A 12,581-nucleotide genomic window follows, 5' to 3' on the forward strand; every position below is an offset into this window, starting at 1 on the left:
CCGCAAAAAAAGTCGCCTAATTAAAAAAAACGTGACAAAAAAAACGTGTTTGCAAGTGAACTTCGCAAACAGCTGCCGTTCATTCCTCTCCAGGTTTGATGTCAACAAATAATACTAGACTGCATTTCCGGCGGGAACTGCGAAAGTGTGCTTGCCCTGGTCCGGTCACCAACGTGAGCAGACAGTGACATACGCTATGCTGAACCTGGCTTTACCCAAGCATTCTAACAGTGCCTTTCAGTGTTGGAGCAGTGGCAATACCTCAAAAGCTCTATTCAACTATTGCCTTGCGGGGTGAATGCGGTTCGTTGGATTTTACCTGTGGCCTGCCTTCGAATTTAGCTTCTATGACTAAAATCAAATCAATAAAATAAAAACAACAGCAGTGATTGGCTACAAAAATAAATAATGTCACACGTCTTGCACCTCTCAAACTGGGCTATCAGGTAACCTAGAGAAAAAATTGAAATTATGAAATATGACTAAGGCATTAAAATGCTGCTTGTTTGTCAGGATACTTTTTCACTGATTTATTTAAAAAATATGAGCTATGAGTGTGAATGTTATATATTCCATCCCCTAATTCTGTTTTACTGGTTTATTTGAGAACTAATCTATATGGATTTGCTCTATAAAGACCTTATGTCTGTTTGGGATTGTTTTGAGAGGCTATTGATGTATCTCAGAATAAAGGAATGTCCACAACATTAGTGATGTTTTTTTTGTGTGTGTGAATGTATTTTACTTTACTTACTTACTTAATTGAATGTAGCTGGATACTCATGAACGCATGTCTCTAATAGCCACAATAGGAGTAATTTTAGCAACACCGTATTTTGTGTGGCCCATAACGACCCAGTGGATCATGAAAATGTGCCAAAATTCACATTCCTTGCTTGTTGTTGGTACATTAATCCCAGATTGCCACTTATCTGAGATGTAAGAGTTCAGTATAGGTTTAAGGTCTGGGGCAGGGATTTGACATTCTGTGACTTCTTCATTGAGGGCTTGCTTAGCAGCACTGTCCGCTTTCTTATTTCCCCTCAGACCAACATGGCCTGGGACCCAGCAAAAAACTACACTCAAGTTCTGGTTCTTTAGACGTTCTAGTTGATCAAGCTCATCTTTGGTTGTACCTTTTGCGTGACATTAAAGCCTACTGGAAAGATTTTTAATTGCAATTTAATTGAATGCAATTTACTTTTACGATTAAATAAAATTAATTTATCCCATAGTTTTCTATTTATTTACAAATGTACATAGGCCTACTGTAATTACATTTATACATAGTTATTCTACTGATCTTTATACATTCATTCTTACTACTCTTATAATGTTGTTTCTGCACTACAATGACACTGTTTCCACACTGCACACAGCTGTATGTTATGTACATATCTGTTATATATTTGTCATATTGAATATCCATATTTATTCTGTTTTATTATATTCTGTTAATACACTGCATATATCTATATTATTATTTCTACTATTATAATGTTACTACTACATCTACATACATTATTTTACTTATTGTATGAGATAACTGCTAATAAACTGCACATATTTATATTTAATTCATATTACTCTAAACCACCTTCTGTAAATCAACTGTATACTACTGTCTACATTGCACTATATTTATTGACCTGTCTCTGTATATTTCATCACCTTTCTATACTTTGCATCACATTGCATGCATACTGTAGCTACATGAATCACAGCTAAGATCCTTGGTTGCTATGAAGGCCAGTCGTTCTAAATGGATGGTTGCTATGGCCAAAGGCCAGTTATCTCTCCCGTTGTCAAGCGGGCATATCCTAACTTTATCTTATTTTAAACATCTCTATTTTCATACAGTGACTCCCATTAAGAAGTGGCCACTTCATTCGCGCTTACCGTGATTCACACAGCAACATTATTAAATTAATCTGTCACCATATGCCTATGCCAATGTTTGCAAAGAGGAGAATCTTTTAATTTGATTCACAATGAAACGTTACATTTAATGTACATGTAAACAATGAGTAGGCTAGTTTTGGTTGTTGTTGGTGGTGTTACTGCATCCCTTAGTTATGCCTACAATGCAAAATTGTTCCCTCGTGATTGTTGGACGCATTTCAAAACATCGCGACGTGAAATGCCACCACAAAACATTGTTTGTGAATCGGTCTTATTAGGAGTCCTCGCTTAAGCTGTCACAGACTCAGGCGCTACTTTTAGGGCTAAAATGCTTCCTGAATTACTCTTAGTAAAAAAAAAATAGGAGTCCTAAAGTTACGAGTGACGAAGTTACGAGTACAAGCATCTCATATCAAATGACCATGGCATTACGCTAAGCAACATAAATCCCATAACGTTACAGCAACATCTCCTCCCTATGACATAGCTAGCCAGCTTCTAGCCACACAAGAAATGAATGATGTTAAATCTCCGCTTAGCATTCTAATAACAGAAGGGGCACATTTATGTGGACCACTACAACATGACTCATTATGTCTGTAACTCTATAAAACACTTACTTTCATAAAGGAAGCACACCATCCAGCACATACACATGGAAACCGATATTTTAGGTACTTGGCCACAAACTCAAAACGTGTCTCTCTGAAGCTCTGTTCTAGAATCTTTGCTCTGAACGCTGTGTTGCTAGGCAACATCAAATAAACGAAATGAGTAGTGTACTGGTGTACTTGTGATTACGAATGGATGTGTGTGGTTTGCAATTAGAATAAACAAGAAATAACATTTCCAATAATTTCCCATGATAAATTACATAATATTTGCACCTTCCTTACTTGTGAAGCTCACACCATATTTCAAGTACACTAGTGAAATGTAATACAACATTGCCACCTAGCGTTCAGATGTAGGCTATTAACATTAACGTGACATTGCTTGCTTATTCTTTCGTCAACTCCATGCTTTTAGGAAAACAATCTTTTTATCATAGTTCCCTCTTCAATGAGCGATTACCTGCTTGTTTTTGTAACAGAGATAGCTGTTTATTGTCCATAGGTTTACAGAAACACCATTCATATTAATACGTAGCCTATGGAGTGCTGCCGACCACTGTTCATTAGGGCCCAGAATGCCTTGCATGTCTTTATAACAAAACAACACAGTAAAACCTAAATGCCCGTAAACATATGCATTCGCATACTTGTAACATTTTTAATAATACTCTGCCATCATGATATTTAACAATAATGAAACATTTAATTTGAATACCGTCAATGTGAAAATAACTGTACTACGTCAGCAATAAATAGCTAATGTTCTCCTTACTATTTCAGTTCGTAAGTCCATACTATCCCATGGCTGAGCAAGGATTTCATGATTGGGCAAGGATGCCTAGAGACATTGTGACTGGTCAGAGACATTGTGCATACTTGGAAGGCATTGTGGTATAAGTGCAACTACAAAGGTTAAAGGTGATAGTTACTAAATACCTGTGGGTGGTTTGTGAAATGCTGGAAACTTTTGGAATATTGTCTTTTTTTTTTTAGCTTATGCACCCTCACATTGGAGTCCCGAGTTCATATACAAAATTTGGTATCGATAAGTGACAGTGTTCCTGAGATATGTTTCGGAGCTTCGCCGCCAATTTCGTTTGGCTGTGACGGGCAAACGCTTCTGAAAATCAAAAATCCTTTCTGTAACTTTTGTGAGGCTTGGTCCAAGGATCATGTACATCAAATTTTGTGAAGTTCGGACCAAATTTGTGACCTGTGAAACTTTAGTTTCGCTTTCTATTCAATCCAATATGGCGGAAGAATGACAAGGGTCAGTGACATCATTTTCAATTTCCACACTACACCGGTTCCGGCCGGACGTTCCAGAGTTGGACCGGTGGCGATATCTCAAAAGGTCTTGGAGCAGGAGCTGGCCAAAAATCGGGCTTACAGGAATAAGAAAACTTAAGAAGAACAATAAGTGTGCTGCTTTGCAAGCACACTTAACTAGACTAACGTAGAAGGCGCAGTCAGGGATTTCACAGGGATTTCTCATGCACAATGCACAACAACGCTACTAAGTTAAAAGTAGTTACTTAAAACTGTGAGAGTCAAGTCTCATGGGCCGTCACAGCTTTAAAGTGACTCAATTCCACTTGCACAGCACCAATACAGTGTAATGACAAAAATTTGGCACAGATGCAGCCAGTGTTAATTTCATTGACAAAGACTATGACGAAGAATATTCGTCAACAAACGACGAAAACTAAATAAAAACTAAATAAAAAGTCAGACATGATGACGAAGACTGTAACAAAATATAACTGACACTTTAGTCAATTAATAAAAATGAACTACTCAGAACTACTGTACTCTTTTTGTGGTACAAGTTGGGAAGAAATCCAATCAGAGCGAATCTTTGAGGAGAGGTTGAGGTTATGCAGAGGCAGCAGAGCCATTTAAAAAGTCGCGGCAAATGCAGGCACAACAGCTAAACAAACGCAGCAGTTTCATAGGAGAAGAACAAAGACGAGTTTGCAGAACTTCACAGTTTCGAGGACGTTTTCACAACAGTTAGGTTGTTTACATTTAGGGTATATACAGACATTCTTAAGTTTAATTTAATACATTTTAATACCTTTTTTAATACCTTCACAATATTTTTTAATACCAACACGACTTCGAGCTGCAACTAGCGGCAACCTCAGTGTTGGGGGTAACTTTATAATTATAAAGTAACGGATTACTGTCATTAACGGATTACTTGTCTTAACTTTCTGAGTAATAAAGTGTAGCAATGCTTACAATTCAAATCAAGTATCTATTATTACAGTTACTGGATACTTTGTTCCTTTTTTGCTTCAATAAAAACACTGGCCTATACACAATTATTTGTTATTTAATCCTAACCCAAGATAAAAAAATATTTCATTGTTATGTGTAGGAAGAGCACACACCACTTCTCCAGCACTACACTCTTCTTTTCACTATCATTCTATATCTCAAGGGTCATTCCGTGTCAAATCACCCAGTGGCTGGCAGGTCAACCTCTCCCAAAAAATCTGAAAAAAATCATAGGTGTTTGTAGACCAAACCTATGCATAAATCTTAAATAGTATATCTGTATCACTAATGGTTCCAAAACGACAGCCCTTTGAAGTTTCAAGTCATTTTAAGCATCGTGGTGAACAATCCTTTTTGTTCAACTTCCAACATTATTGGCTCTTTTGGTATTTCACACACATTAGTGAAACTATGTGAATAGAAGTACATTTTCCTGTTGAATTAAACAATCCAATCAAATCAGGTGTATCTTGTGTAATTCCCCCTCTGCAAAGCTCTGAAAATGGCTATAAATTCATTATGTGAAAAAACATCACCACCTTTGAGGGCTTCTCATTCAAAAAGTATGTGACACAAATTCATCAGATTTTTTTCCCACTCATGTACGGATTATAAGGTCATGTCCATGCATTAACTTTGGTTGTTAACATTATCATATTGTCAGAGCATTTTTATTAAATTGGGATTTTCAAAAAGCCTGTTTTCAACTTCTCATTTTACCACGTGGACAGTTAACAGGATTTTTTTTAATTTTACCATATATCATTCTGTATGTGAGGATCATCTGCCCAAAATTTGGGGTTCTTGCTGAGTTTCTTCATTGAGATAAGATTTTTTACAAATATTGTCTATAAATTGTCTCCGCTTCTTTGCTCGCTCTGAAGCACAAAACAGCACTTGTCCACAGAAGACCCCTCCCCCTCCACACGAGCAGCCCCTGTGCCTCTCTGCCGACAGCGTGAAGAGGACACTTGCTGCTATCAACACCCGTAAGGCAGCAGGCCCAGACAACATCCCAGGTTGTGCGCTGAAGGACTGCGCTGAGGAGCTTAAGGATGTCTTCACAGACATCTTTAACACTTCCCTGAAGCAAGCCATCGTCCCATCATGTTTCAAAGCTGCCACCATCATACCTGTGCCGAAGAAAACTGCTCCATCCTGCTTCAATGATTACCGCCCCGTGGCACTGACACCAATCATCATGAAGTGCTTTGAGCGGCTTGTCATGTCACACATCAAATCCATTCTCCCCCCCACCCTGTACCCCTTCCAGTTTGCATACCGAGCCAAACGGTCCACAGAGGATGCAATCTGCTCTGCCCTCCACCCAGCCCTCACCCACCTGGAAAAAAGAGACTCATATGTGAGATTGCTGTTTATAGACTTCAGTTCTGCATTCAACACCATAATACCACAACAACTCATCTGCAAACTTGACAAACTGGGACTCAGTACCTACCTCTGCAACTGGCTACTGGACTTCCTCTGTCAGAGGCCTCAAGTAGTACGTGTTGGCAACAATATCTCAAGCAGCATCACACTGAGCACGGGGGCCCCCCAAGGCTGCGTGCTCAGTCCGCTGCTCTTCACCCTGCTGACGCATGACTGCACTGCAATCTACAGCAACAACCACATAGTGAAATTTGCTGACGACACAACTCTGGTGGGTCTCATCACCAAGGCTGACGAGACTCAATACAGGTTGGAGGTCGACCTTCTGACCACGTGGTGCAGAGACAACAACCTCCTGCTGAACGTCAGCAAGACCAAGGAGATTGTTGTTGACTTCCAGAGAGGTCACACCCAACACCTGCCACTGACCATCGACGGTGCTGTGGTGGAGAGAGTGAGCAGCACCAAATTCCTGGGGGTGCACATCAGTGAATACCTCTCCTGGACCACCAACACTGCATCACTGGCGAAGAAAGCTCAGCGCCGCCTGTACTTCCTGCGGAAACTCAGGCGAGCAAGTGCTCCACCAGCCATCATGACCACATTCTACCGAGGCACCATTGAGAGCATCCTCTTCAGCTGTATCGCTGTGTGGGGCGGAAGCTGCACTGAATACAACAGGAAAGCCCTGCAGCGCGTAGTGAACACAGCTGGAAGGATTATTGGTGCTTCACTCCCCTCCCTGAAGGACATTTACACCTCCCACCTCACCCGCAAGGCGACCACAATTGTGAGTGATGCAAGTCACCCCGCTCACAATTTGTTTGATCTACTGCCCTCTGGGAAGAGGTACAGAAGCCTGCGCTCCCGCACCACCAGACTCACCAACAACTTCATACACCAGGCTGTAGGATGCTGAACTCTCTCCCCCTCTCCCCCCTCAGCTACATAACATCCTGGACTTTGGACCCACAATGGCTGCCTTGCACTACTCCACTTGTACACTTGCACACTTTGCAACTTGTTGTTGTCCTGTTGTCCTGAAAACACTTCTGAACACACTTCTGCTGCTCTTACATAACTTGCACCACTATGCCACTTGCATACTTAGGTCAAACAGAACTACCTCAGCCATTTATTGGCCTGACTCTTGCACTATTATATTGACTGTCTACTGTATGCATAATTGCACAATTTCAACCCAAATTTTGCTGCTCTTATTTCTTCATTGTATGTGCCTTCTTATTTTTACTTTTTATATTGTTTACTTGAATGTTATGTTTGTCTGTGGACCTAATTGGTAAAATATGTCTTGTCTCCACCGTGGGATAGTGGGAAACGTAATTTTGATCTCTTTGTATGTCTTGACATGTGAAGAAATTGACAATAAAGCAGACTTTGACTTGACTTGATAAATCCACTGAATTTGTACTTTATCTGCAGTACCACTTTGCACCACATGTGGTGCTCTTTTAATACAATGGAAATCAATGGAAGAGTAAGAGAGTCACTTGTTTGCTGCACATATCCAATCTAAACCCATTGTTTCTTAAATATGTTCCTTTATGACATTCATTTTCCAACTTCTTTCCCAGATCACATGGAGACAAAGCACTGATCTCCATCTTGATGCTCTTTGTCTATGTATCACAGAGGACTGCATCCCATGCATATGACGGTGGATATAGACTTTGCCTAACCAGCTGGCTAGTAATTATTAAAGTACTCACATAGGCACTGATAGGTTGAAGCGGGTGTAGAAAACTCATTACAAAGATGGTAATTATGCTAAATCCTCTTGCTGCATATGATGACCAGTCAGTCTTATGTGTGTATAATTTACTTGATCAGTTTATTTTCTCTAAATAAGATTTACGTATGACAAATTCAACTATGAACCATAAACTATGTGTTTAGATTGGATATGTGCAGCAAACAAGTGACTCTCTTACTCTTACATTGACTTCCATTTGTATTAAAAGAGCACCACATGTGGTGCAAAGTGGTACTGCAGATCCAGTACAAATTCAGTGGATTTATAAACAATATTTAAAAAAAAATCTTATCTCAATGAAGAAACTCAGCAACAAGCCCACATTTTGGGCAGATGATCCTCACATACAGAATGATATATGGTAAAATTAAAAAAAAATCCTGTTAACTGTCCACGTGGTGAAATGAGAAGATGAAAACAGGCCTTTTTGAAAATCAAGCCCAATTTTTAAAAAATGCTCTGAAAATATGAAAATGATAACAACCAAAGTTAATGCATGGACAGGACCTTATAATACATATATGTGTAGGAAAAAAATCTGATGAATTTGTGTCACATACTTTGTGAATGAGAAGTCCTCAAAGGTGATGATGTCTTTTCACATTATGAATTTATAGCCATTTTCAGAGCTTTGCAGAGGGGAAAGTACACAAGATACGTCTGATCTGATTGGATTTTTTAATTCAACAGGAAAATGTACTTCTATTCACATAGTTTCACTAATGTGTGTGAAATACCAAAAGAGCCAATAATGTTGGAAGTTGAACAAAAAGGATTGTTCACCACAATGCTTAAAATGACTTGAAGTTTCAAAGGGCTGTAGTTTTGCAACGATTAGTTATACAGGTATACTATTTAAGATCTATGCCTGTGATTTTTTTCAGATTTTTTCAGAGAGGGTCACCTGCCAAAATGTGCTGAAATTGGGTGATTTCACACGGAATGACCCTCAATCAAGACAAAATGACAAATGAAAATCAGAAAAGGTTTACTGGACTTTCTTCCAAATAGGCCCACGACCATACGCATTACACACACACACACACACCCTTGTTGTCTCATATACTTTGCCAGTCAAGGTATCACATTCAAAAATAGGGGGTCACATTTTACAAAAATACTAATTATTGATTGGGTGCTGCTGGAGAATGTGGGCCCCATGTGATACAATACTTTTAGGCCTGCATGTTCCCTGTGACGAAAATTTTGAAAAATAACCCCTTAAATGATGACTTCTGGGGAATTTTGTGGAAACTAATTGATAAATTGACTTAAAATATATTATATTATAATATATTGATAGCATATTACAATACAACCTATAAAAACCTACACAGGTTGTTATATTCAACTAATTTTAAGCAAGCCTATTGGGATCTCATCACATACTACATCAAGGGAGTAAGCCTATAGCTCCTGAGCAAGCTTTGAATAATGTAAAGGTCACACTTGTTAAACTAACCTTAACATGACATTTACTGAGGGTAGAAAATGTTAAATCTTATAGCCTAAACCTTATCTTATAGTCTAAACAAAGCAACACTGTCAGGCCTATGTTTTACCTCTATTCTGTAGTCAAGGCAGGGGTAGCTCATTGCAAATAACCCCTTATAACATGTACATCTGTTTACATGTTATACTCTTTTTTCCCCCTTTAATTTAATTAATGAAAAGGCCTTGTGCCTTTATGGGGACTTTTATTGATTCATTGAAAACGCGATGGCGCAAATTATTACTTTTTTGGATGACAATGACAACTGGTAGCGTAGATATACTGATAGCTTTGATTAAGCCTCAATGACGCATATTTATGTGGAGAGACAGTAGCCCTACGTGGCCGATGAGCCACTGAGCCAGCCAGTAGACTCTTCCATCTCTGACTACGTCTGCACATTGTTGTTTGCTGGCTAGTAGACTCCATACATTCACTCCCATCCAGGTGACATTTATTGGGCTGTATTTTGGGCCACCGGCACATGGCGTAATACTCGTTTTTCACCGGCGGAAAGTTGAATTCGGTATTTTGCACGTTTATTTTTTAAGCATTGCGCCCAGGGGTGTGGCAATTAACAACCTAGGGAGGGCCCTGGCGCGATGTCTAAAAATCGCTATCATACACCACCTAAACCTGGTCAGAAGTCAATGGCGAGCTGTTCATATGCTATTTTAAGAGCGCATGTCAACAGTCATATTGGCAGGTGCATGCACCATCCTTCTATTATCATTCATGAACGCACACCAGCGCACGTCCATGCAAAGCATTACAAATTGCACGATAACAATGGGAAACATAATTAGAATAAAGATATTACGAAATACTGTACATCTCATGATGAGTACCTAGTTATTCACCATCATTTGCAAATTGGTAATGACGGTTAAAAGTGATTAGGGGAGAGGCGAGAGACATGTATGGAGCACAGCTGAAGACGCACTGTCACGAGATATAAGCAACTCCTCTGCAGGATAAATGTTGTTTTATTCAGTCATTTGAGCAACATTAGGGTAAGTGTTGCTTTTTCCAGCCTATGTTTTCGATGGTAACCCATTGTCAGTCAATAGTGAAAGTAACTGCATATAGGCTAACTGTCTTGTCGTTGACTGACTCCTTGGTGAAGTTAGTTTCACTTTGCCAATGAGTTCAAAAAATAGACAAGTGCAAATGCGTGAAGGCTATGCTAGGTTTTAGTAAAGCATGGTTTAAGAATGACTATTCCATACGGTCTCGCAAGCAGCCTCCTTCAAATGCGCCGTTGAATGCCAAAATACCGATTCATTTATTTGACATATCGCGCGTTGCGCCGTTAAAGGGAATGACAGATGTCATTCTCATTGGTTTAAAATGATGTTACGCCCCAAACACACCCATATGACTGATTAAAAGACCTAGGAACACCTTGTTACGCCATGCACTCCAGTTTTGAGAACGAAACCCCTCCCAATGTGAACTGGACATCCTACTAAATTTGAATAGACTTTTGACGAGTGACGATGCACTTTAGAATGTCATGATAGGGCCCATTGTCTTTTTACAGACGTGGCAATAAGCCTATTGGATGTTGCCAACTAGCCTAAGCCAGTCTTTGAATCTCGAGTCCTCTAACCGAATTTTCCCATGACTTCGAACTTTTGGCAACAAGTTTGGCAGCAAGCTAGCCGTATATCCAGTGAGTTTGAGGGGGCGCTAAAAGTTATATATATATATAAATAAATTCACATGCATTTTAGGAGATAGGCATGCACTTAACACAAATGGAAAACCTCACAGTTAGTGGTTCAAAAATGTAATACCTCATCAGATGACGTTTATAACCTTTTAATACTTTTAAATGGCCTTAAATTTGGCTAATTTCATTTACTACCTTTTACAACCCCGCGGACACCCTGCAGTCATTATACTGTATGCACAATCTCAGTTTCACAGCTGTGACAGATTTCAGCTGTCTTCGCTCATTAATCACATTTCATAGTGACATTTGACCCAGTGCAGTCTGGCTATCGTGACTGAAGCAGGCAGACGAAAAAGCACTGCTTTGAATGAATCATTTAGCCTTTGTTTTAAAAAGAACGCCCAGACCAGTACTGTTGACAGGAGCATCAATCTAATATTTCTGCAGTAAGGAATTTCCGTTGCCTACCGTAGCAGTTCTTATGTCTGAAGTAGCACCTCAATGCAAAACAATCCGGAGGTAGTCCTACGAGGTAGCACACCTGTTGATGATAATAATGCTAGCCGCCAGCCTTGTCAAAGGTAACTTCGCTAACGTTTTGCTGAGCCTACCTTAACTAACCGACAAACTTCCTTAATAAATGAACTACATGTGTTGCACATTTGAAACAAAATGTCTTCAAAAGTATGTTGAAGGTGGTTACATTTATTTCCATTCCAATTACTTCACAAACTACATTTCTGTTTGCACTTGTAGGCTCTTTCTCTCGTTTTCCTACGGTACCGTTTCAAACTGCTCTATTTCTTATCCTGGACTGCCACCTACTGAATAGAAAAGGCAACAACCTAGTAATTATGTGAATTAAAATCTGTAACCTGTTTGAATGGTCAAAAAAAGGATAAATCATAGGTGGTATTCCACACATTACTTTGGTGTTAGGGTAGCCTACGCTGCACATGTCATAGACAGTGAGTGGTAACTTCAGTCATTTGCAATTATCATGCTAAAAATCTGACACCAGGCACTACGCTGATGCCTGACCCAAAGGGAAAATTATAATAAGAGAGACACGTTGAACTTTAGTCTATAATGTTGGCTCTTCATTGATTCACCCATCTGCCAAACTTGTTTTTAAGATCTTCAAAGCAAAAATGGATGCATGTGTTGCAATGCAGATTCTTTTTTGACATTAACAATAAAATAAAACACATCATTTGTATTAGAACCGTTAAATCTGTGTCTGTATTGCATATTTAAACCTAAATACCATTCCATAACAGACTGATGAATACTTCCAATGACCGGAAATTCTGGAGAAACATTTAGTCAACTAAGCCCACTGTAGATTTAGTCGACTAAAATTTGCTAATATTTGGTCTACTAAAACTACACTAAGACTAAGGGCCTGTCCCAATACCTCCCCTTCCCCTAGATTTTTGCCCTAAC

General features: G+C 39.3%; 1 protein-coding gene across 1 annotated transcript in view; it reads right to left on the reverse strand.

Annotated features, from left to right (window-relative positions):
- The window catches only part of scyl2 (SCY1 like pseudokinase 2), a 102,626-nt gene that overhangs the window by 63,391 nt on the left and 26,654 nt on the right, over positions 1 to 12,581 (reverse strand). The window lies entirely within an intron of this gene.

Source organism: Alosa pseudoharengus, unplaced genomic scaffold (genome assembly GCF_046254945.1).
Source record: "Alosa pseudoharengus isolate Yale_2024_CS ecotype anadromous, Long Island Sound unplaced genomic scaffold, YU_APseudo_1.1 YU_APseudo_1.1_scf_20, whole genome shotgun sequence".
In the NCBI taxonomy this organism is placed as follows: domain Eukaryota; kingdom Metazoa; phylum Chordata; class Actinopteri; order Clupeiformes; family Clupeidae; genus Alosa; species Alosa pseudoharengus.